General features: G+C 37.9%; 1 non-coding gene across 1 annotated transcript; it reads right to left on the bottom strand.

Annotated features, from left to right (window-relative positions):
* Positions 1–14,058: 14,058 nt before the first annotated feature.
* LOC112760637 (small nucleolar RNA R71) lies at positions 14,059–14,166 on the bottom strand. The gene has a single exon (XR_003181069.1). It is a non-coding gene; the product is annotated as a small nucleolar RNA R71 (small nucleolar RNA).
* Positions 14,167–26,358: the final 12,192 nt, after the last annotated feature.

Here is a 26,358-nt window from a genome sequence, read left to right as displayed (position 1 = left end):
ACCTTCCTCAGAATCTATAGAGACACCCTAACACTCTTCTCAAAGACACAGAAGTGAATCCAAGAGAAGAGTGCCTGGCCCTCATTAGTACCAAAGAGATTGAGCCTCAGATGGTACACACTGTTGAGGAGCTAAATGAAGAAGGGACTCAAGAAGAGGTTGGGAGCACATTGTTGCACGCCCCTCTTATGGGAAGAAAGCCTGAAGTACCACTTCCTTAGATGCCCCAAAAGGAGACCAAGGATGAGCAATGCTCACAATCCTTGGAAGGCTCTGAAAAGATGCAAATTAATATTCTTTTTGTTGAGGTTGTGAAACAATGGTCTCTATCTACTTGAAGAAACCTCTCTGATGCTGAGAGAGACTAATTAGTGATGAGGTTACAGAAGGATTACATGGTTGTCAAGGTCATTCAACCTCTACTACCCCCTGACAAAGGAGGTACTTCCATGCAGAGTACAATATTAGAGCCTCCTCTCCTGGTGAAAACTCATACAGTTTCCCCAGATATCAAACTTAAGTTTGGTGTTGGGTAGTCATCACCCACCAAAGAGAAAGGTCCCAAGAGGAAAATGCATAGGGGATGGAGAAACAATACAAGCCCTACCCTAACAAGCAAGGAGAATCAAGCTCATCACACTAAAAGAAAGCTTGTTAGGAGAAATTCAAATCTGAAGGCACTAATTTCCTCCTCCTCTCCCATGGAGTCATTTCTTTTAACCAACTGGAAGAAGAGGAAGAAAGTTAGCAATCATGTATCAAGCTAATGACATTAAAGAAGCGCTTGTTGGGAGGCAACCCAACCATGAGTAAAATATTTCTGTTCTTATTTATTTTGTTTATTTTTATTTGAGTTTATTCGAGTTTATTTTTAGAGATTTCCCTTGCTTTTTAATGTTTGTGATCATGTGCAGTAGTCAGAACAGAGAACAGAAAGGTTCAACAATGAAATTAGAACACTCTGGATAGAGTGTCTTGCTGGCGTTGAACGCTAGCCAAGGAGCACTGGTTGGGCGTTCAACGCCCCAATTGGCAGCGATTTGATAGCTAGGATCATTGTCAGTCTAGATTTTCTTCTTATAGAAAAGAATTACTTCGTTGTAAGCATAGTTCCAAACCAACAAACAACTCCCACATAAAATTTAAATTGGTTTTGTCACATGTACAAACTCCAATGAAAATTACCGAAGTATTTAAACATCGGGTCATCTCACAAGGAATTGCAATGAAGTGGTCAACTATTGGCTATGAAGAACTAGGGGTTTGATTGATAAAAGGACAAGAAATTAAATGGGCAAGAATTTAAATGACAAGAAAAGTAAATTAAGAATTAAGAAAGGCAAGGTAAAGAACTCTTGGCTAAGACATGTGAAATCGAGATCACCATCCTTGTCAACAAACTATATATTGGCAATTATGAAGAACCAAGCTCATTAAGTCTACTTCCAAAAGCCTTAAGTATGGAATATCTACTCCTAAGCTTGAAGTACGTCAAATGGCTTGATCAACATCTATCCATAAGTCCTAACCTGGCTACTAATTAACTTAGTAGTAGGCTAGAGTCAATGGTTATCAAATTGAGCACTAAGGGCTCTCAAATCACCAATTCAATGAGACACAATGACTTAAGGTCACTCAATTCCCTTAGCCTAGGCCAAGAGTAAAGAAAACTACTCAAAAACTAGAGGAAACATTCTATCAAACACCTAGAGTGCAAGAAAAGTAAACATCACAAAATGCAAGAATTAATGAAACCCATAACTAACATAAGGAAGAAATCAACAATAACAATGAAGATAAACATCAAAGAGGACATGGAAACATAAAATTGCATTAAAGAGATCCAAATCCAACATGAGTACATGAACATAAAAGAGACTTGAAAGTAAAATTAACATTACAAACTAAGAGAATGAAGGTGTAGAAGTAAGGAATGATAAAGGAAACAAGATGAATTCAAGAAATCATGCCTAGATCTAAGATGGAAATACCCTAAGACCCTAATTCTAGAGAGAAGAGGGAGCTTCTCTCTCTAGAAACTAAACTACATGATGCTAAGCTACAACTAAGTGCTTCCCCTTGCTCAATCTTCAATTTTGCATCAAATACCCTCAGAAACGAGTTGGATTTGGGCCTGGGCAGCTCAAAAATAGCCCCCAGCGATTTCACTTTAAGTGGGTTACGTGCCGAGCGTCACGCGTACGCGTGGGTGACGCGTGCGCGTCGCTGGCCAAACTTCTACTCGAGCGTACGCATGAGTGACGCGTGCGCGTGGCTTGCGAATCTTCAATGCACGCGTACGCGTGCATGACACATGCGCGTGGCCCTCAAATCTCCAAATATTCATTTCTTCATGAGTTCTCCACTTGCATGCTTTCCTCTTCATTTCTTCCATCCAATACTTGCCTTATGAACCTGAAATCACTCAACAAACACATCAAGGCATCAAATGGATTTAAAGTGAATTAAAATCACCAATTTAAGGGCGTAAAAAGCATGTTTTTTACACTAAAGCACCAATTAAGGGAGAATTACAAAACCATGCTATTTCATTGAATAAATGTGAGAAAAGGTGATAAAACCCCCCAAAATAAGCACAAGATAAACCACAAAATTGGGGTTTATCAAACCTCCCCACACTTAAACCAAGCATGTCCTCATGCTAAAATCAAGAAAGAAGCAAAGGGTATCAACATTTATTCAATGCAAACTAACTATATGCAACCTATCTAAATGCAAGCTATCTAAATGAGTGTAATTACTTGGTCAAAATAAATCAATTCCCAAGAATACATATACAAGCTCGAGGGCTAAAGCAATAGCAATCAAAGCAAACCCACAATTGAATTGAGTTATGGAAAGACTTTACAAACTTGCAAGAAAAGATGATCATGGGTGGAAACACGTAATTGAGCGATCGAACCCTCACTAGATGTATATCCGCTCTAGGCACTCAAGTGTATAGGATTGATTCACTCAATTCTCCCCTAATCATGTTTTCGAAGATTTGTTTTTCATCTAACAATCAACAATTACTTCATGTATGCATACAAATATTATGAGGACTTTCCCATAGGTTGTAATGGGGCTAGGGTCAAGGTAAGGATGCATATGGTCAAGTGGACTAGAAATTTGAATCTTTGATGAGCTTAAACTTCCCACCTAACCTATGTAACGACCTATACAATTTAAAGGCTAACCTAACTATCCATTCTTCACTTTTTCACACACTCATGCATTCTCTTTTGATCACCACACATATGCATTGATTTTTTTTTAACCTTACTTTGGGGCATTTTGTCCCCTTTTTATTGCTTTTCTTTTTCTTTCTTTTTCTTTTTTATATTTTTTTTCTTTTATTTTGTATATATATATATATATATATATATATTTTTTTTTACTTTCTGTAACAAAGTATATACAAAAGTATCAATGGATATGGTTTTACATTTGATTAACACATGAGTATGTACCCAATTCCCATGATTTTCAACAAAGATACAAAAATACACTTTTATCTCTACCCAATGTTCCCAACTCTCCGAAAATCAAATAATGAACACTCTCACTAGCCTAAGCTAATCAAAGATCCAAACAAGGGACATTTATTATTTTTCACTTTAGGCTTGTAATGTGCTATAATTAAGAACAAATGGGTTAAGCATAGGCTCAAAATTGGCTAACAATGAAAGATAAAAGGTATGATATTTGGGTAAGTGAGCTATTTGAAATAATGGCCTCAATCATATAAGTGCATGTATATACAAAATAATGGACATGAAGAATCAAACAAATCAAGGATTACAATCATAGAAAGAGAATAATGCGCACAAGAATGAAAATAAGTGGTTATATGATGTAACCACATAATTAGGCTCATGTCTCACATGCTTGTGTTCTCAGCTCAAAAATCATGTTCCCCAATATGTAGTTCAAGCAAGTTCTAAAAAAAATTTTTTTTTTCAATCAATTGGGGTACCCTATAGATAAACTTTTTGAAAATTTTCATTATTCTAACTAAGCTTCTTATATTATATATGCAAACTAAGAAAATATAACTAAAAATCCCAAAAGAACTAAAAAATTAAATGCAAAAGTGTTGGGGTTAGAAACTCGTACCCAAAAACGCTGATTGGTCGGACGACCTCCCCATACTTAAAAGTTTGCACCATCCTCGGTGCACTCAAAGATGAGCAAGGGGGTACGACGACTCTCCGAATTGCTACCTTCAGCTGGTAGGTCAACCGGTGCTACGTGTTCTTCCTCCCATTTCCATTCTCATTTATGGTGCATTAGTCACGAAAAATAGAAAATAACACCGTAAGATGAGAAAGTAAAAAGCAAGGAAGCGTAAATTGTTGGAATGAGGTAAATTACTAAAGTGGAGTGAGTGAATTAGTGTGACATTAGAGAATAGTGTGTGGGTTCTAAGTTGCATACGGTTTAGAACCCATACACACTAGCATAAAAAGCTATGTCACAATTACACAAAAGAAAGCATACACTTTACTCATTCTAGTGTGCTTGAAATACTTTAAAAGACTTGTAGGTTAAGGCAACCAAACAAGTAGTGAAGAAGCATAAAAGCATTCAAGCAAAATAAAGCAATCGTGAATTGGATAATGAATGGATATTGATTGATGTGCAAGTAAACTTAATGAACATAATGGTATATGAAACTTACACAACAATCAATGACACCTATTAAAGTTGTTGCAACAACTGAGTGACATAGAGGTGAAATACATTGATGTTGCTATGGAACTTAGAAAAAAGAATATAGAAGTCAAAAATCAATCACATAGCAAGCATGGTCCATAAAGCTTAGAAAGCTCAAAAATATGTCACTAGGTAAGCTTTCGATCCAATTTCACAATTCCACAATATCAATGCATGAAAATATGTGATATGAATAAGGGTCAATCATGAATAAGCAACACCTAAAAAAAATGCATCGACAATGTACAATTGCCTAACAACAGATGATGAATGCATGGTGGCCAAAACATGCAATTCAAAAAATTTAAGATGCATGAAGGCAATGTAACATGTACTTGGTATTCAAAAACATTAAGCATGAAAAGTTCCAAACCAAGAACCAAATATAACCTCAACAAAGAATCCAACAAGGAATATAAACAAAATTGATGTTAAGATAACATCCTATTAGTAATCAGCAGCAGTAAACAGTAAACAAGATTAGTAATCCAACACTTATAATGGGAAACAAAAGTTAAACAAAAATTAAACTAACTAACTAACTAAAAGAAATGGTGTTACATGGTGTTTGGTAGTGTTGGATGATGTTTGAAGGGTGGAAAGAAAAGAAGAGAAGAGAGATGAAGGAAAGAAATGGAAAAGAGATGAGAAAATAAGTGTGTGAAAGAAGGGCATCCACGCGTACGCGTATGTCACGCCTGCACGTCGGTTGGGGTTAAATGGATACGACGCGTACGCGTGTATCATGCGTGCGCATCGATGGGTTATTTAGAGAGCGACGCGTACGCGTCCTGTACGCGTACGCATGAGTTCACTTGCGCGAAAGGCACAAAACGCGCACAGTGCAGGCGTAACTCTCGGAAAAATAGCTTGGAGATGAAAAATTTGCATCCATGCATACACGTGGTTGATGCGTGCGCGTGGATTGTCGAAAATTCTTGAGTCACGCGTACGCGTGAAGCACGCATACGCGTGGATTGGTGCTCTATTTTTCAAAATTTTTCAAGTTCTTGCACCAAACCAAGCATTCCAAGCCTCCAAACAGCTACCAAAACACCATAAAACCTTATTTAACATACTAAGCTACCAATTAAACTCAACAAACTCAAAAAAACTTGAAATTAACTAATTCTACCATTATTTACAAAAGAGAACATGAAAAGAGTTTACCATGGTGGGGTGTCTCCCACCTAGCACTTTTGTTTATCGTCCATAAGTTGGACTTATGGGGAGCTCTTCATCAAGGTGGCTTGTGCTTGAATCCATCCTTGAACATCCACCAATGCTTGGACTTCCATTGTGCTTCATCATTCAAGGTTAATAACTCCAAGCTTGGATGGAGTCCTTCACAAACCATAGGCTCCCAAAGTTGATCCACACCTTGTAATCCGGGATCCTATACCTTGTTTTCACACCCGTCTTCAATTTAATCACTTTGATTATGTTCGGGTGGTGGAGAAGATGAATTCTCATGAAGAAACCAAACTACCCTCCTAGACCCATCTAATTGTGCACTACACCAATCCATACTCTTCGATTTTAAGCTACCCACCATAATGAGCCTAGATTTACACCGCCAACCACTAAACATCCTCCTCTTACACTTAATTCCGCAAAGCACCCTAAGTTGGCCATTCGTTTCATGCAAACCAAATTCAAGTGGGATAATAAAGCTAAGAGTTAGAAGTTTTACCCACTCAAATGAAGGATTATATAACAACCTAGGTGGAGGAGTTCCCAACGGTCTTGACAAAGCACGCTCCACTCCGTCCATGATCTTCTAGAGGCTTCCACCACTTGACAAGGTTCTTCAAGCTCTACCTCTTGCCAAGCTTCCTCAAGTTCACGTTCTTCTTCACCAAATTCTTCTATCTCTTCCCCATCACTCAAATCATAAATAGGAGGTTTAGTGAAGTCTACCTCAACATCAATTCCAAGCACAGCGGGGAAGGACTCATCAAGCTCAAAAGGATCATATGTTGATGCGGAATCATCATATATAGGAGGGCGTGTTACTTGGAACACTTCTTCCAATTCTTTACTCACAATATGCCTTTGAGGTTGCACATCCTCCTCAACATTGCTTTCTAATCCAATGGAAGAAGGCTTAACAAGATCATCAAGGGGATTCATCAATGTGGACAAAAATTCACTAGTGATGGAATTTACTTCTTGATCAATTTCCCTCAACTCTCTATCCACTTCCTTAACATCGCTCTCGTTTTTAACATCCCTTCCAAACTCTGTGAAAGAAGGCTCTTCAACTTGAGATTCCTCTATGTGCTCAACATATCCTAAACATCCAATCACTACTTCCTCTTGTTCAATAATCTCAACCTCCTCTTCTTATTGCACTTCTTGCTTTTAACTCTTCTTCTTCCCCTTGAAGCTCCGAGTTCACTCCCTCACTAAGCTCCTTGGTTGATCCTCCACATTTGTCAATGGGAGTACTTGGAATGCATGTGCTTAGATGAGAGGCTATGTGGTTAATGGCTTCTACCATGATAGCCATCTTGGCCTCTAGCTCTTTAAACTCCTTTTTTGTCCCCTCTTGTTGCCTTTGGATATGAGGGTCAAGATCTCTTAGTTCTTGCGTGAGGGCTTCATTGGGGGGCGGTGGTAGAAGAGAGGGTTCATTGTTTGAGGGAAAGGTATTATAGTTGGAAGGTGGTTCATATTGGTGAAAGTCTTGAGGTGGTATATGAGAAAATTGTGGTTCATGGGAGAATTGGTATTGGAATGGTGGTGGCTCTAGATATGGTTCATATGGTGGTTGGTATGGTGGATATGGGTTAGGGTCATATGGAGGTGGATGGTGGTATGAGGCTTGTGAGTATGGTTGTTGAGGGCTATGTTGACGGAAGGGGTCATATGTATGTGGTGGTTGTGGTTGACAATCACAATAAGGGTCATCACATACATTAGATTGGTATGCATTAGGATTAGGATTATACCCATAATAATCCGAAGAGTAGTCATGTTGAGGTGGCGCTTGAACGGCTTGGATGGAATAAAATGCCTTTTGGTCCTTGCGCATCTCCATGAGGAGAGTAGTCATATCCCCAAGCACTCTTGTCAAACTTGATTCGGAAGGTGGTTGTTGCCAAGAAGGTTGTCCATAAACTTGGGGCTCCTCCCATCTTTGATTTCCAAATCCTTGATACACATCCTCATTGAAGCTTCCATTTCCTACAATATAGTTTGAACCACACTCATAGCCAAAGTGATGAGAATTCATGGTGATAAGAGAAAACAAAAACAAATTCTAACAAGAAACAAAGAAAACCAAATCCTAAAACTAGCAAAAACTAACAAAGAAGAAAAAGGCAAACATATTCACAATATTTACAATAGCCAATAACATAGCACCATTGCGATTCCTCGGCAACGGCGCCATAAATTTGATAGCGAGGATCATTGTCGGTCTAGATTTTCTTCTTATAGAAAAGAATTACTTCGTTGTAAGCATAGGTCCAAACCAATGAACAACTCTCACATCAAATTTAAATTGGTTTTGTCACAAGTACAAACCCCAATGAAAATTAACCGAAGTATTTAGACTCCAGATCATCTCACAAGGAATTGCAATGGAGTGGTAAATTATTGGCTATAAAGGAACGAGGGGTTTGATTTTATAAAAGAGCAAGAAATTAAATGAGCAAGAATTTAAATGACAAGAAGAGTAAATCAAGCAAGGGCCAAAAAGAAAGCAAGTAATAAAGAGAGAGACATTCATGGTAAGGATTGAGAATATATAGGCTTTCTATCCTAGTCATACAACGATTAATTCATCTTATGTAGTCAACTCCAACAAATGGAAGAAGGTATCATGTTATCTTAACATAGGGAGAACGTCAAACAAGACTAGTTAATCATGTCACAATAATAAACAAGAATTTATCTTATTACGTCATTCCCGACGATGGAAGAAGGTATCATATTATCTTCACACTCGAAGAAAGTCTAATAAGACTAGCTAATCTTAATCCAAATGTCCTAATCAACTCACTAAGTTAATTAGCAAGAGATTTGAGTTAATGGAAACAATACTAGCTAACAACTCTAGATCACCAATCTAAATTGGGTATTCATGACTCAAGATTACCTAATTACTCTTTCCAAGCCAAGAATACTCAAAATCTACTCTAACATCCAACCAAGCATTTTGTCAAACACTTAGATGGTATAAAAGGAAAGCATCGTAAATGTGCAAGAATAATAAAATCTAATAACTACCAATTGCAAGAAAAGTAAATCAACAACTCAAACCAACAATAAAAGAAACATCAACATCAAATTTCATTAAAAGGGATCCAAATCCAACATGAGTACATGAACATAAAAGAGACATGAAAGTAAAATTAACATCACAAACTAAGAGAATGAAGGTGTAGAAGTAAGAAATCATAAAGGAAACAAGATGAATTCAAGAAATCATGCCTAGATCTAAGATGGAAATACCCTAAGAACCCTAATTCTAGAGAGAAGAGGGAGCTTCTCTCTCTAGAAACTAAACTACATGATGCTAAGCTACAACTAAGTGCTCCCCCTTGCTCAATCTTTAATTCTACATCAAATACCCTCAGAAACGAGTTAGATTTGGGCTTGGGCAGCTCAGAAATCACCCCCAGCGATTTCATTTTAAGTTGGTCACGTGCCGAGCGTCATGCGTACGCGTGGGTGACGCGTGCGCGTCGCTGGCCAAACCTCTACTCACGCATACACGTGAGTGACGCTTGCGCGTGGCTTGCGAATCTTCAATGCACACGTACGCGTGCATGACGCGTGCGCGTGGCCCTCAAATCTCCAAATGCTCATTTCTTCATAAGTTCTCCACTTGCATGCTTTCCTCTTCATTTCTTCCATCCAATACTTGCCTTATGAACCTGAAATCACTCAACAAACACATCAAGGCATCGAATGGAATTAAAGTAAATTAAAATCACCAATTTAAGGGCCTAAAAAGCATGTTTTTACACTTAAGCACAAATTAAGGGAGAATTACAAAACCATGCTATTTCATTGAATAAATGTGAGAAAAGGTGATAAAACCCCCCAAAATAAGCACAAGATAAACCACAAAATTGGGGTTTATCACAATGCTAGCATTGAACGCCGGCCAGGGAGCCAGGCAGAGCGTTTAATGCCTAAGGAAGCAGAAGACCTGGTGTTGAACGCCAGGAAGGAGTCCCTCCTGGGTGTTCAATGCTACAACTGGGAGGAAAGCTGGCATTGAACGGCAGCCATGGTGTAGCAGCTGGGCGTTCAACTCCCATATGGAGGCAGGGAATTCAATTCCATAGACTTTCAGGACCAATAAGTCCCACAAAATCTCCACCTACACCACCATCTTCTACTTTATTCTTCCCCTTTATTCATACTTGTGGTGTGAAGGTGTCAAGTGAAATGCTTGAGACTGAGCAGTTAAAGTCATGGTCTAAAGCAAAAAGAGTGTCCTTAAGAACTCTGGACACCTCTATCTGGGGATTCTAGCAAAGCTGAATCACAATCCGAAAGGGTTCACCCAGTTAAAGTGTCTGTGGCATTTATGTATCCGGTGGTAACACTGGAAAACAAAGTACTTATGGTCACGGTGATGAGCGGATAATTTATACGCTTTTTGGCATTGTTTTTACATAGTTTTTAGTATGATTTAGTTAGTTTTTAGTATATTTTTATTAGTTTTTAAATAAAAATCATATTTCTGGACTTTACTATGATTTTGTCTATTTTTTTTGTGATTTTAGGTATTTTCTGGCTGAAATTGAGGGACTTGAGCAAAAATCAGATTCAGAGGTTGAAGAAGAACTGCAGATGCTGTTGGATTCTGACCTCCCTGTACTCAAAGTGGATTTTCTGGTGCTACAAAACTTCAAATGGCGCGCTCTCAATTGTGCTGGAAAGTAGACATCCAGGGCTTTCCAAAAATATATAATAGTCCATACTTTGCCCGAGTTTAGATGATGTAAACTGGCGTTCAACGCCAGTTTCATGCTGCATTCTGGAGTTAAACGCCAGAAACAGGTTGCAAAGTGGAGTTAAGCGCCAGAAACAGGTTACAAGCTGGAGTTCAACTCCAAGAGAAGCCTCTACACGTGTAAAGCTCAATGCCCAGCCCAAGCACACACCAAGTGGGTCCTATAAGTGGATTTCTGCATCATTTACTTATCTTTGTAAACCCTAGTAATTAGTTTAGCATAAATATGACTTTTTACTATTGTATTTACATCTTCGAATCATCTTTTGATCATGTTTTGATGATTGAACCCTCCTTGGGAGGCTGGCCATTCAGCTATGCCTGGACCTTATTCTTATGTATTTTCAACGGTAGAGTTTCTACACACCATAGATTAAGGTGTGGAGCTCTGCTGTTCCTCATGAATTAATACAAAGTACTATCGTTTTTCTATTCAATTCAAGCTTATTCTGATTCTAAAATATTCATTCGCACTTCAATATGAATGTGATGATCGTGACAGTCATCATCATTCCCAACCTATGAACGCGTGCCTGACAACCACTTCCGTTCTACCTTAGATTGAATGAATATCTCTGGGATTCCTTAATCAGAATCTTCGTGGTATAAGTTAGAATCCATGGACGTCCATTCTTGAGATCCGGAAAGTCTAAACCTTGTCTGTGGTATTCTGAGTAGGATCTGGGAAGGGATGGCTGCGACGAGCTTCAAACTCGCGAGTGCTGGGCGTAGTGACAGATGCAAAAGGATCAATGGATCCTATTCCAGTATGATCGAGAACCGATAGATGATTAGCCATGCAGTGACAGTGCATTGGACCATTTTCACTGAGAGGACAAGATGTAGCCATTGACAACAGTGATGCATAACATACAGCTTGCCATAGAAAGGAGTATGAATGATTGGATGAAGACAATAGGAAAGCAGAGGTTCAGGAGGAACGAACGCATCTCTATATGCTTATCTGAAATTCTCACCAATGAATTACATAAGTATCACTATCTTTATTTTATATTTTATTTATCTTTTAATTACTAAATCTCCATAATCAATTGAATCCGCCTGACTGAGATTTACAAGGTGACCATAGCTTGCTTTAAGCCGACAATCTCCGTGGGATCGACCCTTACTCACGTAAGGTTTATTACATGGACGACCCAGTGCACTTGCTGGTTAGTTGTATGAAGTTGTGACAAAGAACTAAGATTATGAATGTGCGTATTAAGATTTTAGCGCCGTTACCAAGGAATGAACCGTCACGATTTCCGCGCACCAAGTTTTTGGCGCCGTTGCTGGGGATTGTTCGAGTTTGGACAACTGACGGTTCATCTTGTTGCTCAGATTAGGTAATTTTATTTTATTTTTAAGCTTTTTATTTCTTATTTTCGAAAATAATACAAAAAAAATTTTCTTATTTTTCGTTTTTCCAAAAAAATTTTGAAAAATCCAAAAAAAATTATAAAATCATAAAATCAAAAATAATTTTTGTGTTTCTTGCTTGAATCTTGTGTCAGTTTTTAAGTTTGGTGTCAATTGCATGTTTTTAAAATTTATACATTTTTTTTCGAAAAATTCATGCATGGTGTTCTTCATGATCTTCAAGTTGTTCTTGGTAAGTCTTCTTGTTTGATCTTCATATTTTCTTGTTTTGTGTCTTTTGTTGTTTTTCATATGCATTTTTGAATTCATAGTGTCTAAAAAATTAAAAATTTCTAAGTTTGGTGTCTTGCATGTTTTCTTTTCTTGAAAAATTTTCAAAAATAAGTCTTGATGTTCATATTGATCTTCAAAGTGTTCTTGGTATTCATCCTGACATTCATAGTGTTCTTGCATGCATCATTTGTTTTGATCCAAAATTTTCATGCATTGAGTCTTTTTGATGTTTTTCTCTCTCATCATTAAAATTCAAAAATCAAAAAAAAATATCTTTCCCTTTTTCTTCTCATCAAATTTGAAAATTTGAGTTGACTTTTTAAAAAATTTTTAAAATCTAGTTGTTTCTTATAAGTCAAATCAAATTTTCAATTTAAAAATTCTATCTTTTTCAAATCTTTTTCAAAAATAAAATCTTTCTCATTTTTCTTTTATGATTTTTGAAAATTTCAAAATAATTTTCAAAAATCTTTTTCTTATTTTTATTTCATATTTTCGAAATTAATGCTAACAATTAATGTGATTGATTCAAAATTTTTAAGTTTGTTACTTGCCTCTTAAGAAAGGTTCAATCTTTAAATTTTAAATCATATCTTTTTGTTTCTTGTTAGTCAAGTAATCAATTTTAATTTTCAAAATCAAATCTTTTTTTTAATTTCTTTTTCAAATCTTTTTCAAAATAAGTTTCAATCACATCTTTTCAAAATCAATTTCAAAATCTTTTCTAACTTCTTTTCTAACCTCTAATCTTTTCAAAAATTGATTTTTAAATCTTTTTCAAACTAATCCTATCTTTTTGTTTGATTCTTATCATTTTTTCAAAACTACCTAATTAATTCTATCTCTAATTTTCGAAAATCACCTTCCCCTTTTTCTAAAATTTCCTTTTTAGTTAACTATTTGTTTTAAATTTAATTTATTTGATTTAATTTTCCTTTCTTAATTTTCGAATTTTAATTTTAATTTTAAATTAAAAACAAAAATATTTTTTTTATTTTAATTTTGAAAATTCTCCTCTCTCACCTCCTTTTAATTATTTATTTATCTATAACACTTTTCATCTTCTTAAAATTTGAACCCTCTCCCTCTTCCTGTGTTCGAATTTCTTTTCTTCTTCTACTCACATAAAAGAATCTCTATACTGTGACATAGAGGATTTCTCTTCTTTTCTGTTTTCTTCTTTTTCATATGAGCAGGAACAAGGATAAGAACATTCTTGTTGAAGCTGATCCTAAACCTGAAAGGACTCTGAAGAGGAAGCTAAAGCACAACTCTCTGGGGAAAATCTGACTGAAAATTTTGAAAAAGAAGGAGACATGGCCGAAAATAATAACAATGCAAGGAAGATGCTTGGTGACTTTACTACACCAAATTCCAATTTACATGGAAGAAGCATCTCAATCCCTGCCATTGGAGCAAACAATTTTGAGCTGAAACCTCAATTAGTTTCTCTGATGCAACAAAACTGCAAGTTTTATGGACTTCCATCAGAAGATCCTTTTTAGTTCTTAACTGAATTCTTGCAGATCTGTGATACTGTTAAGACGAATGGGGTTGATCCCGAGGTCTACAGGCTTATGCTTTTCCCGTTTGCTGTAAGAGACAGAGCTAGAGTATGGTTGGACTCTCAACCTAAAGATAGTCTGAACTCTTGGGATAAGCTGGTCACGGCTTTCTTAGCCAAGTTCTTTCCTCCTCAAAAGCCTAGCAAGCTTAGAGTGGATGTTCAAACCTTCAGACGAAAAGAAGGTGAATCCCTCTATGAAGCTTGGGAGAGATACAAGGAACTGACCAAAAAGTGTCCTTCTGACATGCTTTCAGAATGGACCATCCTGGATATATTCTATGATGGTCTGTCTGAACTATCAAAGATGTCATTGAACCATCCTGCAGGTGGATCCATTCACCTAAAGAAAACGCCTACAGAAGCTCAAGAACTCATTAACATGGTTGCAAATAACCAGTTAATGTACACTTCTGAAAGGAATCCTGTGAGTAATGGGACGCCTCAGAGGAAGGGAGTTCTTGAAATTGATACTCTGAATGCCATATTGGCTCAGGATAAAATATTGACTCAGCAAGTCAATATGATCTCTTAGAGTCTGAATGGATTGAAGGAATCATCCAACAGTACTAAAGAGGCATCTTCTGAAGAAGAAGCTTATGATCCTGAAAACCCTGCAATAGCAGAGGTGAATTACATGGGTGAACACTATGGAAACATCTATAATCCCTCATGGAGAAATCATCCAAATTTCTCATGGAAGGATCAACAAAAGCCTCAACAAGGCTTTAATAATGGTGGAAGGAACAGGTTTAGCAATAGCAAACCTTTTCCATCATCCACTCAGCAACAGACAGAAAATTCTGAGTAGAATCCATCTAGCTTAGCAAATATAGTCTCTGATCTATCTAAGGCCGCTGTAAGTTTCATGAATGAAACAAGGTCCTCCATTAGAAATTTGGAGGCACAAGTGGGCCAGCTGAGTAAAAGAGTCACTGAAACTCCTCCTAGTACTCTCCCAAGCAATATAGAAGAGAATCCAAAGAGAGAGTGCAAGGCCATTGATTTGACCATTATGGCCGAACCTACAAGGGAGGAGGAGAACGTGAATCCTAGTAAGGAAGACCTCCTGGGACGTTCAGTGACCAATAAGGAGTATCCCTTTGAGGAACCAAAGGAATCTGAGGCTCATCTAGAGACCATAGAGATTCCATTGAACCTCCTTCTGCCCTTCATGAGCTCGGATGGGTATTCGTCCTCTAAAGAGGATGAAGAAATTACTGAAGAGCAAGTTGCTAAGTACCTTGGTGCAATCATGAAGCTGAATGCCAAATTATTTGGTAATTAGACTTGGGAAGATGAACCTCCCTTGCTCACCAATGAACTAAATGCATTGGATAGGCAGAAATTACGTCAAAAGAAATAGGATCCTGGCAAATTCTTAATACCCTGTACCATAGGCACCATGACCTTTGAGAAGGCTCTGTGTAACCTAGGGTCAAGAATAAACTTAATGCCACTCTCTGTAATGGAGAAACTTAGGATCTTTGAGGTGCAAGCTACTAGAATCTCATTAGAGATGGCAGACAACTCAAGAAAATAGGCTTATAGACAAGTAGAGGAAGTGTTAGTAAAGGTTGAAGGCCTTTACATCTCTGCTGATTTCATAATCCTAGACACTAGGAAGGAAAAGGATGAATCCATCATCCTTGGAAGACCCTTCCTAGCCACAGCAAGAGCTATGATTGATGTGGACAGAGGAGAGTTGGTCCTTCAATTGAATGAGGACAACCTTGTGTTTAAAACTCAAGGATCTCCTTCTGTAACCATGGAGAGGAAGCATGAAAAGCTTCTCTCACTATAGAGTCAACCAAAGCCCCCACAGTCAAACTCTAAGTTTGGTGTTGGGAGGCCACAACCAAACTCTAAGTTTGGTGTTGAACCACCACATTCAAACTCTAAGTTTAGTGTTGGGAGGTCCCAACAATGCTCTGAACATCTGTGAGGCTCCATGAGAGCTCACTATCAAGCTATTGAAATTAAAGAAGCGCTTGTTGGGAGGCAACCCAATGTTATTTAATCATATCTATTTTATTTTCCTTTTGTTATTTCGTGTTTTATTAGGTTGATGATCATGTGGAGTCACAAAAACTATTGAAAGATCAAAAACAGAATGAAAAACAGCATTGAAAATAGCACACCCTGGAGGAGAGCAGTCTGGCGTTTAAACGCCAGAAACAAGCATCTGCCTGGCGTTAAACGCCAGAAACAGGCTACATTTGGGCGTTTAACGCCAGAAACAAGCAGCAATCTGGCATTAAATGCCAGGATTGCACAGCAAGGGCGTTTTACACGCCTAATTGGAGCAGGGATGTTAAGTCCTTGACCCCACGTGATCTATGGACCCCACAGGATCCCCTCAGGATCTGTGGATCCCACAGGATCCCCACATCTTCTTCTCTCCTCTTCACTCCTTTTCATAATTTTCTTCCCTAAATACCCTTCACCAATCACCTCAATCACTCTTTCCCATCACCTCTTCACCACTCACATCCATCCTCTCTTCCCCATAAACCCCACCTACCTTCAAAATTCAAACTAATTTCCCTCCCAAACCCAACCCTAATGGTCGAACCCTACACCCCCCTCACTCCTATATAAACCCCTCACTCCTTCTTTATTTTCAGCCAACACAACCCTCTCTTCTTCTCCTTAGCCAAATACATCTTCTTCCCCGATCTCCTCCATTCTTCTTCTTCTTCTACTACTTTCTTTCTTCTTTTGCTCGGGGACGAGCAAACATTTTAAGTTTGGTGTGGTAAAAGTATAGCTTTTGTTTTTCCATAACCATATATGGCACCTAGGGCCAGAGAAACCTCTAGAAATAGGAAAGGAAAGGCAATTGCTTCCACCTCTGAGTCATGAGAGATGCAGAGATTCATCTCAAAGGTCTATCAAGACCACTTCTATGAAGTTGTGGCCAAGAAGAAAGTGATCCCTGAGGTTCCTTTCAAGCTCAAAAAGAATGAGTATCCGAAGATCCGACATGAGATTCGAAGAAGAGGTTGGGAAGTTCTCACCAACTCCATTCAACAAGTCGGGATCTTAATGGTTCAAGAGTTCCATGCAAACACATGGATCACTAGGAACCATGATCAAAGTGTGAACCCGAATCCAAAGCATTGGCTTACCAAGGTTCGGGGGAAATACCTAGACTTCAGTCTGAAAAATGTAAGGCTGGCGTCCAACTTGCCAATGATGGAAGAGAACGCACGCCCCTACACAAGAAGGGTCAACTTTGATCAAAGGTTGGACCAAGTCCTCATAGACATATGTGAGGAAGGAGCTCAATGGAAAATTGACTCAAGAGGCAAGCCGGTTCAATTAAGAAGGCATGACCTCAAACCAGTGGCTAAGGGATGGCTAGAGTTCATTCAACGCTCAATCATTCCTACTAGTAACCGGTCTGAAGTTACTATAGACCGGGCCATCATGATCCATAGTATCATGATTGGAGAGGAGGTGGAAGTTCATGAGATTATACCTCAAGAACTTTACAAGGTGGCTGACAAGTCCTCCACTTGGGCAAGGTTAGCCTTTCCTCACCTCATATGCCACCTCTGCAATTCGGCTGGAATTGACATAGAGGGAGACATCCTCATTGAAGAGGATAAGCCGATCACTAAGAAAAGGATGGAGCAAACAAGAGATCATGGACCTCAGCAAGAGCATGAGGAAATTCCCCACCATGAAATCCCTGAGATGCCTCAGGGGATGCACTTTTCTCCACAAAACTATTGGGCGTAAATCAACACTTCCCTAGAAGAATTAAGCTCCAACATGGGACAACTAAGGATGGAGCACCAAGAGCATTCCATCATCCTCCATGAAATTAGAGAAGATCAAAGAGCTATGAGGGAGGAGCAACAAAGACAAGGAAGAGACATAGAGGAGCTCAAAAGCACCATTGGTTCTTCAAGAAAAGGAAGACGCCACCCTCACTAAGGTGGACTCATTCCTTAATCTCCTTGTCTATTTATTTTCTATTTTCGGTTCCATGCTTCATGTTTAATTATGTTTGTGTCTTTACTAAATGCTCATTAGTGTTTAAGGGTCTATGTCTTAAAGCTATGAATGTCCTATGACTCCATTACCTCTCTTAAATAAAAACTATTTTAAAAACAAAAGAACAAGAAGTACATAATTTCGAATTCATCCTTGAAATTAGTTTAATTATTTTGATGTGGTGACAATACTTTTTGTTTTCTGAATGCTTGAACAGTGCATATGTCTTTTGAATTTGATATTTATGAATGTTAAATATGTTGGCTCTTGAAGAATAAGGAAAAAGGAGAAATGTTATTTGATGATCTGAAACATCATAAAAATGATTCTTGAAGCAAGAAAAAGCAGTGAATACAAAAGCTTGTAGAAAAAAAAAAGAAAAGAAAAAAAAATATAGCGAAAAAAAAAGAAAGAAAAAGAAAAAGCAAGCAAAAAAAAAAGCCAATAGCCCTTAAAACCAAAAGGCAAGGGTAAATAAAAAGGATCCAAGGCTTTGAGCATCAGTGGATAGGAGGGCCTAAAGGAATAAAATCCTGGCCTAAGCAGCTAAACCAAGTTGTCCCTAGCCATGTGCTTGTGGCATGAAGGTGTCAAGTGAAAACTTGAGACTGAGCGGTTATAGTCAAGGTCCAAAGCAAAAAAAGAGTGTGCTTAAGAACCCTGGACACCTCTAATTGGGGACTTTAGCAAAGCTGAGTCACAATCTGAAAAGGTTCACCCAGTTATGTGTCTGTGGCATTTATATATCTGGTGGTAATACTGGAAAACAAAGTGTTCAAGAATCAACATACTGAACTAGGAGAATCAATAACACTATCTGAACTCTGAGTTCCTATAGATGCCAATCATTCTGAACTTCAATGGATAAAGTGAGATGCCAAAACTATTCAAGAGGCAAAGAGCTACAAGTCCCGCTCATCTGATTGGAGCTAAGTTTTATTGATATTTTGGAATTTATAGTATATTCTCTTCTTTTTATCCTATTTGATTTTCAGTTGCTTGGGGACAAGCAACAATTTAAGTTTCATGTTGTGATGAGCGGATAATTTATACGCTTTTTGGCATTGTTTTTATATAGTTTTTAGTATGATTTAGTTAGTTTTTAGTATATTTTTATTAGTTTTTAAATAAAAATCACATTTCTAGACTTTACTATGAGTTTGTGTGCTTTTCTATGATTTCAGGTATTTTCTGGCTGAAATTGAGGGACTTGAGCAAAAATCAGATTCAGAGGTTGAAGAAGGACTGTAGATGTTGTTGGATTCTGACCTCCCTGCACTCAAACTAGATTTTCTGGAGCTACAAAACTCCAAATGTAACGATTTTAATTGCGTTAGAAATTAGACATACAGGGCTTTCCAGAAATATATAATAGTCTATACTTTGCCCGAGTTTAGATGACGCAAACTGGCGTTCAACACCAGTTCCATGCTGTATTCTAGAGTTAAATGCCAGAAACTGGTTGCAAAGTGGAGTTAAACGCCAGAAACAGGTTACAAGTTGGCGTTCAACTCCAAGAGAAGCCTCTACACATATAAAGCTCAATGCTCATCCCAAGCACACAATAAATGGGCCCCAAAAGTGGATTTCTGCATCATTTACTTATCTTTGTAAACCCTAGTAACTAGTTTATCATAAATAGGACTTTTTACTATTGTATTTACATCTTCGGATCATCTTTTGATCATGTTTTGATGATTGAACCCTCCTTGGGAGGCTGGCCATTCGGCCATGCCTGGACCTTGTTCTTATGTATTTTCAACGGTAGAGTTTCTACACACCATGGATTAAGGTGTGGAGCTCTGCTGTTCCTCATGAATTAATACAAAGTACTATCATTTTTCTATTCAATTCAAGCTTATTCTGATTCTAAGATATTCATTCGCAATTCAATATGAATGTGATGATCGTGACAGTCATCATCATTCCCAACCTATGAACGCGTGCCTGACAACCACTTCCGTTCTACCTTAGATTGAATGAGTATCTCTGGGATTCCTTAATCAGAATCTTCGTGGTATAAGTTAGAATCCATGGACGGCCATTCTTGAGATCCGAAAAGTCTAAACCTTGTCTGTGGTATTCCGAGTAGGATCTGGGAAGGGATGGCTGCGACGAGCTTTAAACTCGCGAGTGCTGGGCGTAGTGACAGATGCAAAAGGATCAATGGATCCTATTCCAGTATGATCGAGAACCGACAGATGATTAGCCATGCAGTGACAGCGCATTGGACTATTTTCACTGAGAGGACAGGATGTAGCCATTGACAATGGTGATGCCTAACATACAGCTTGCCATAGAAAGGAGTATGAATGATTGGATGAAGACAATAGGAAAGCAGAGGTTCAGGAGGAACGAACGCATCTCTATATGCTTATCTGAAATTCTCACCAATGAATTACATAAGTATCACTATCTTTATTTTATATTTTATTTATCTTTTAATTACTAAATCTCCATAATCAATTGAATCCGCCTGATTGAGATTTACAAGGTGATCATAGCTTGCTTCAAGCCGACAATCTCCGTGGGATCGACCCTTACTCACGTAAGGTTCATTACTTGGACGACCCAGTGCAATTGTTGATTAGTTGTGCGAAGTTGTGACAAAGAACTAAGATTATGAATGTGCGTATTAAGTTTTCAGCGCCGTTACCAAGGAATGAACTGTCACGATTTCCGCGCACCACACGGCCAAGACTCTAAAAGCTGTGTTCAAGAATAAAAAAGAACTGAACTAGGAGAGTCAATAATATCATCTGGATTCTAAGTTCTTAAAGAGACTAACCATTCTGAGTTCCAATGGATAGTGAGATGCCAAAACTATTCAGAAGCAAAAAGCTACTAAGTCCCACTCATCTAATTGAAATTGAGCTTTATTGGAAACTCTGAGATTTTTTGTATCTTACATTTCTTTTATCCTACTATGTTTTTAGTTGCTTGGGGACAAGCAATAGTTTTAGTTTACTGTTGTGATGAGCGGATATTTTATACGCTTTTTTGCATCATTTTCATATAACTTTTAGCATGTTTTGTTCAAGTTTTATTATATTTTCATTGGTTTTAGTGTAAAGTTTACATTTTTGAATTCTACTTTGATTTTGTGTGTTTTTATGCAATTTCAGGTATTTTCTGGGTGAAATTGAGGAGCTGGAGTAAAAGTTTAATTCAGAGACAGAGAAAGCACTGCAGATGCTGTCCGGATCTGACCTCCTTGACATCGAAAGAGCTTTTCTAGAGCTACAAAAGTCCAAATGGAGTGTTCTCAATGGCTATGGAAATCTGACTTCTTGAGCTTTCTAGTAATGTATAATAATTCATACCTCGCTTCAGAATTGAAGGCCCAAAACTGGTGTCCAACTCCAGCCTCCTGCCCCAGTCCAGGCGTCCAGCGCCCAAAGGAGGAGACCAGCGTCCAAACGCCCAAAGAGGACCCCCTAGCCAGCGTTCAACGCCCTAGAAGTGGATCTCATCAAAGCTCAGCCCAAACACTCACCAAGTGGGCCCCAGAGTATAGTTACTAAACCAAGCAATCAACCTTTCTTACAAATGTTTTGGTTGTCACAAGTAACAAACCCCTAAATAAATTGATAACCGAAGTATTTAAACCTCGGGTCGTCTTCTCAAGGAACTGCAGGGAAGTATGTTCTTATTATTGGTTATGGAGATTGTAAATCGGGGTTTTGAAGATAAGGAACAAGTAATTTAAATTGCAATTTAAAATAAGTAAAAGACTGTAATTTAAATAAATAACTCTAAAACACACTTTTGGCAAGGTATGAGAAATTAGAAGTCCTATCCTAGTTATCCTTATCAATGATGATGAAAATTGAATCTTAATTCCACTCAATTAGTCTTTACTTAAAGTAAAGAAAGGTCAAGTGACTAATTAGTTTGATCTTCGAATCCTATTTAATCCCTAAGGAAAGATTGGGATTATAGAAGTTCAGTTCAATTAGCAATGATAACAATTATCAATCATGCTTGAGTTTGATAACTCCAGAGTTACTGATTTCTTAACCAAGACCAAAAGGAGAAAAGTAAATCTACTGGAATAAAAATGTGTTCAGATGGGAATAACAATAATGTAAATAAAAGAAAGCAATAATAAACTGAAATACCTCAAATAACATTAATTCAAAGAGTAAACTGTAACATAGAAGAATTCATAAATAAAATTGGGAAAATAATAACAAAAAGGAATATTGAACCTGATAAAAAGAGATAATCCTGAAAGCGCATAAAATCCTAAATCTAAATCCTAATCCTAAGGAGAGAGGAGAGAATCTCCCTCTCAAAACTAAATCTAAATCATGGAAAACTAACTAATTGGAGACTCTCCTCTGAATGGATGCATTTCCCCACTTCATAACCTCTGGTCTATGCTTTCTGGACTTGGATTTGGGCCAAAAAGGGCTTCAGAATTCGCTATGAGCGTTTTCTGCAATTTCTGGTGCGTGGCCTCTGTCACGCGTCCGCGTGGGTCACGCGGTCGCGTCATTCGGAGTTTTTCTTGTCACATGGTCGCATCAGTCATGCGGTCACGTCATATGTGTTTCGCTCGAGGCGTGCGGTTGCATCAGTCATGTGGCCGCGTCAATGCCTTTTCACGCTGGCATGCGGCCGCGTCACCCATGCGATCGCGTGGCTGCCAGTTTCTTAAAAAACTTTGTTTTGTGCTTTCCTTCCATTTTGTATGTTTCCTTTCCATCCTTTAAGTCATTCCTGCCTTAGAAAATCTGAAACTACTCAACACACGAATCACGGTATCGAATGGAAATAAAGGGTAATCAAAATAATTATTTTTAAGCATAGGAAACATATTTTTCACATACATCACATAATAAGGAAGGGAAAGTAAAATCATGCAATTAATATGAATAAGTGGGTGAAGGATTGAATAAATCACTCAGATTAAGCACAAAATATATCATAAAATTTGGGTTTATCAACCTCCCCACACTTAAACAATAGCATGTCCTCATGCTAAGTCCAAGATAAAGAGTAAGTTAAGGTTAAAGTGGTGGAATCTCATGCAATGCTATCTACTCTAAATGCAACTACCTACATGAATCACGCAATTCTTAATTTTTATTCACTTGTATATAAAGCTTATATGTAGTTGAATTAATTCACATTCTCAAGGAGTCATATATATATATATATATATATATATATATATATATATAGCCAAACCTTAGATAATGATAAAGCACTTTTACAGTTGAGATGGGAGAGAAAAACATTTTATAAATTTGCAAGACAATTAATAATTCAAGCAGAGATATATGTTAATGAGCTATTAAACCCTCACTGGATTTTGTGTTTACTCTCTAGTCACTCAGTGTTTATTAGGTTAATCACTCTATTCTTCTTTTTATCCTTCCTTTCTATAACTTTGTTCTTCATCTAACCAATCAACAATTATAGAATATAGGCATACAAAAGTCATGAGGTCTTTAATTAAGGTTGTAATGGGGCCAAAGTAAAGGTAAAGGTATATGTATAAGGCTAAGTGAGCTAATTAAGCGAATCCTTGATTAGTCTAAGATCTCACCTAACATACATACTTTGTAAAGTAAAACTTCTTTACTTATGTTCCCACTTTTTCCCACTTTTGATGTTATATGCTCATACTTTAACTTTTGTCCCATGTGCATTTATTTTGCATTTGGGGAATCCTTTTGTATCCCCTTTATTCCAATACTGAAAAATAACATTTTTTTATTGCACATGGTAATTCAATTATTTGATTTTACATGAGCATGCTTCCCAAAATTTTTATTTGAATAATTTTATTCTTTTCAACTTTTCTACCTTTTGTTTTTATCATCCATGTTCCCAATAGGTTTCCCACATTTAAAAAATTACACACTTTCTATCTTAAGCTAACCAAGGATCCAACTTGGTATTTTTATTTTATTTTTCTGCTTAAGGCTAGTATTGTGGCTTATAAAATAAGAGGGGATTTAAAGGCTCAAGGGGGCTAACAAGGGTGATGTAAAGGGTAGGCTAATTTGGGATAAGTGAGTTAAAATTAAACAATGGCCTCAATCACTCTCTTGGTATGCATTTCTATTCTATAATCGGACATATAGATTAAAACAAAGTAAAGAACATCAGAATAAATAAGAAGGGCAAAACACACAGGAATAAAAATTATGGTTTGAATGTAACCATACAATTAAGCTCAAAACTCACAGGCTGTGTGTTCTCTAACTCAGAAATCATATATCAATTATGTATGTCATGTAAGTAAAATTAAAAGTTCCCATTATTCTCAATGTAAAATTTATTTTTGAATGGCTTTAAAGTTTGTGTTTCTCCTTGATGAAATGTTGTTAACTAACTAACATATAATGCTATATATACAAGGTGTGGGTTGTTTCTTTTATGTTCAAGTCTCTAGTTTACTTCCTTTTTATATTTTTAAATTAAACTAAGCTATCTTATGCTAAAAAGGGTAAACTATACTAATTAATCCACAATTTCTATAACTAATAAGTTAGAATTGCTACTAAATTAAATGGCTAAAATATGAACTGAAAATGAGAAATGCATAAAATAGAGTATAAATACATGAAAATAGCAATGTATAAGTACTGGGAGAAACAAAAATAAAAATAAAGAGAAAAATACAGAAAAATAGCAAAATAAAATGAAAGAGTCTATAGTGGTCACCAAAAGAATGCTTACTCAAGCAGGGTGTGAAGGGGTGTCATCACTGGAAGGGTGGGTAGCTGGAGTCTCTGTGGTGGTGGTCTGAAGATCTGTCTACTGCAGAGGAGGTGCTGACTGGATAGGGATCTCTGGGTCTATAGCCTGAATCTGAGGCAGAGCCTCCTGATGTGATGTGGCCTGCTATGTGCCTGCCTGCGCAACCTCGCTCTGTGGATGGGTCTCTGCCTCGTGATCATCCGCCTCCTCCTCAGATGCCTCGGATGGTGTGTCAAGCTCGGAGGGGATGTCGCCAGATCGTATCATCAACTTCAGGTGCTCATAGCGTCACTTGTTGCGACACTCCATCTGGTCAAGCCGTCGAAATAGGCAGTGCACTAGGTGATAGATGGGTTCTGAGGCAGGTGGAGGTGCAGTGGTGGTAGCAGGGGTAGCTGTGGAAGAAGAGGGGCCGGCAGATGGTGTGGCTGTCTCAGCAGTAGCAGTGAGGAATGGAGGTCTGTAGCCCAAAGCCAGAAAGTTCCTGCTGTGAGGGATAATCTTCTTGCATTCTGCAGTAGGTGGCTTCTCATCAGCATCCTCCCAAGGCACGTCAGCTCGACGGCCTAGCTGTGTAATCAGATAAGGAAAGGGAAGAGTGCCTCGGACATGGACCCTGGCCATATAGTACCGGATAAAGCGTGGCAGGTACAGGTCCTTACCCTCCATCACACACCATAGGAGGGTGATCATAGCGGCAGGGATCTCTGTCTCATGGGTACTCAGCATGACAAAATTGCTCAGGATCTGGTGCCATAGCCGAGCCTCATCATTTAAGTAAATCCGCTTGATTCCCTTTGGCATGGTGGTGTTCTGACCCATGATCCATGGAACAGTCGGGTCTAGGGCTATCCTGGCCTTGACTGCATTCCAATCAAACTTCATGAAGCACATATCCTCCTCAGCTTTTTGATAACCATCCAGCTGATCAGATTTAGGCAGAAGTTTCAGAACATCCTCTATGGTCTCTTCAGTGACCAGAATCTGCTTCCCTCTTAGGTTCACTGCATCTAGGGAAGTCTTGAAGTAATTGCAGTAGAATTCCCTTACCCAAGATGCATTGACTTCAGTCAGGTTTCTTTCCAGGAAGAACCAGCCTCTTTGTTTGATCTGATCAGAAGTGTATTGCTGGAGTTCTTCTGGGATCTTCAGAGTCCTCTCCAGGTACAGGTTCCTGGAGGTTGCAAACACCGGATACTTCAGCTCACAGTATCAGTTTGAAAACTTTACTGGATTAGTAGCAGGGAGTAGCTGGTCGGCCTTCTCCTGTGGGGTAAAGTTTTTCTCCCGCCAGGAGTCATCGTGCATGATATCCATGATGGACATAGCGGATTCTCCTCTTTTACATTTCCCAGTAGTAGCCTTTTCTTTTCATTTCCTTTGGCTGGCAGACATCCTGAAAGACAGAAAACCAGGATATTAAAAAAATAGGAAAATAAATAGGCAAATAATCAAAAGAAACACAAAGTGGAAAAGGAGCAATAGAAGAGGAGATTAAGTTAAGCAAATTTGCATTAAGGATTGTATAAGAGTTAGAATACTGAGAAGAAAAATGTCACAATCCAAAATGTACTTCAGTTCATGTTAATTAGAAAAAGTATCATCATGCCTTGGTTAGAATGTTAAAAGAAAGTGAAAAACCAGAAGAAATGTTTTGAAAGGTTAGGTTTGGTTAGAAACGAAAAATAGTTTAGGAAGTTAAAATTAGTGAGTTAGTAAAAAG

The sequence above is a fragment of the Arachis hypogaea genome, chromosome 16 (assembly GCF_003086295.3).
Source record: "Arachis hypogaea cultivar Tifrunner chromosome 16, arahy.Tifrunner.gnm2.J5K5, whole genome shotgun sequence".
NCBI lineage: Eukaryota > Viridiplantae > Streptophyta > Magnoliopsida > Fabales > Fabaceae > Arachis > Arachis hypogaea.
Note: the sequence above shows the minus strand (reverse complement) of the source record. Positions and strands in the feature narration are given on the sequence as shown.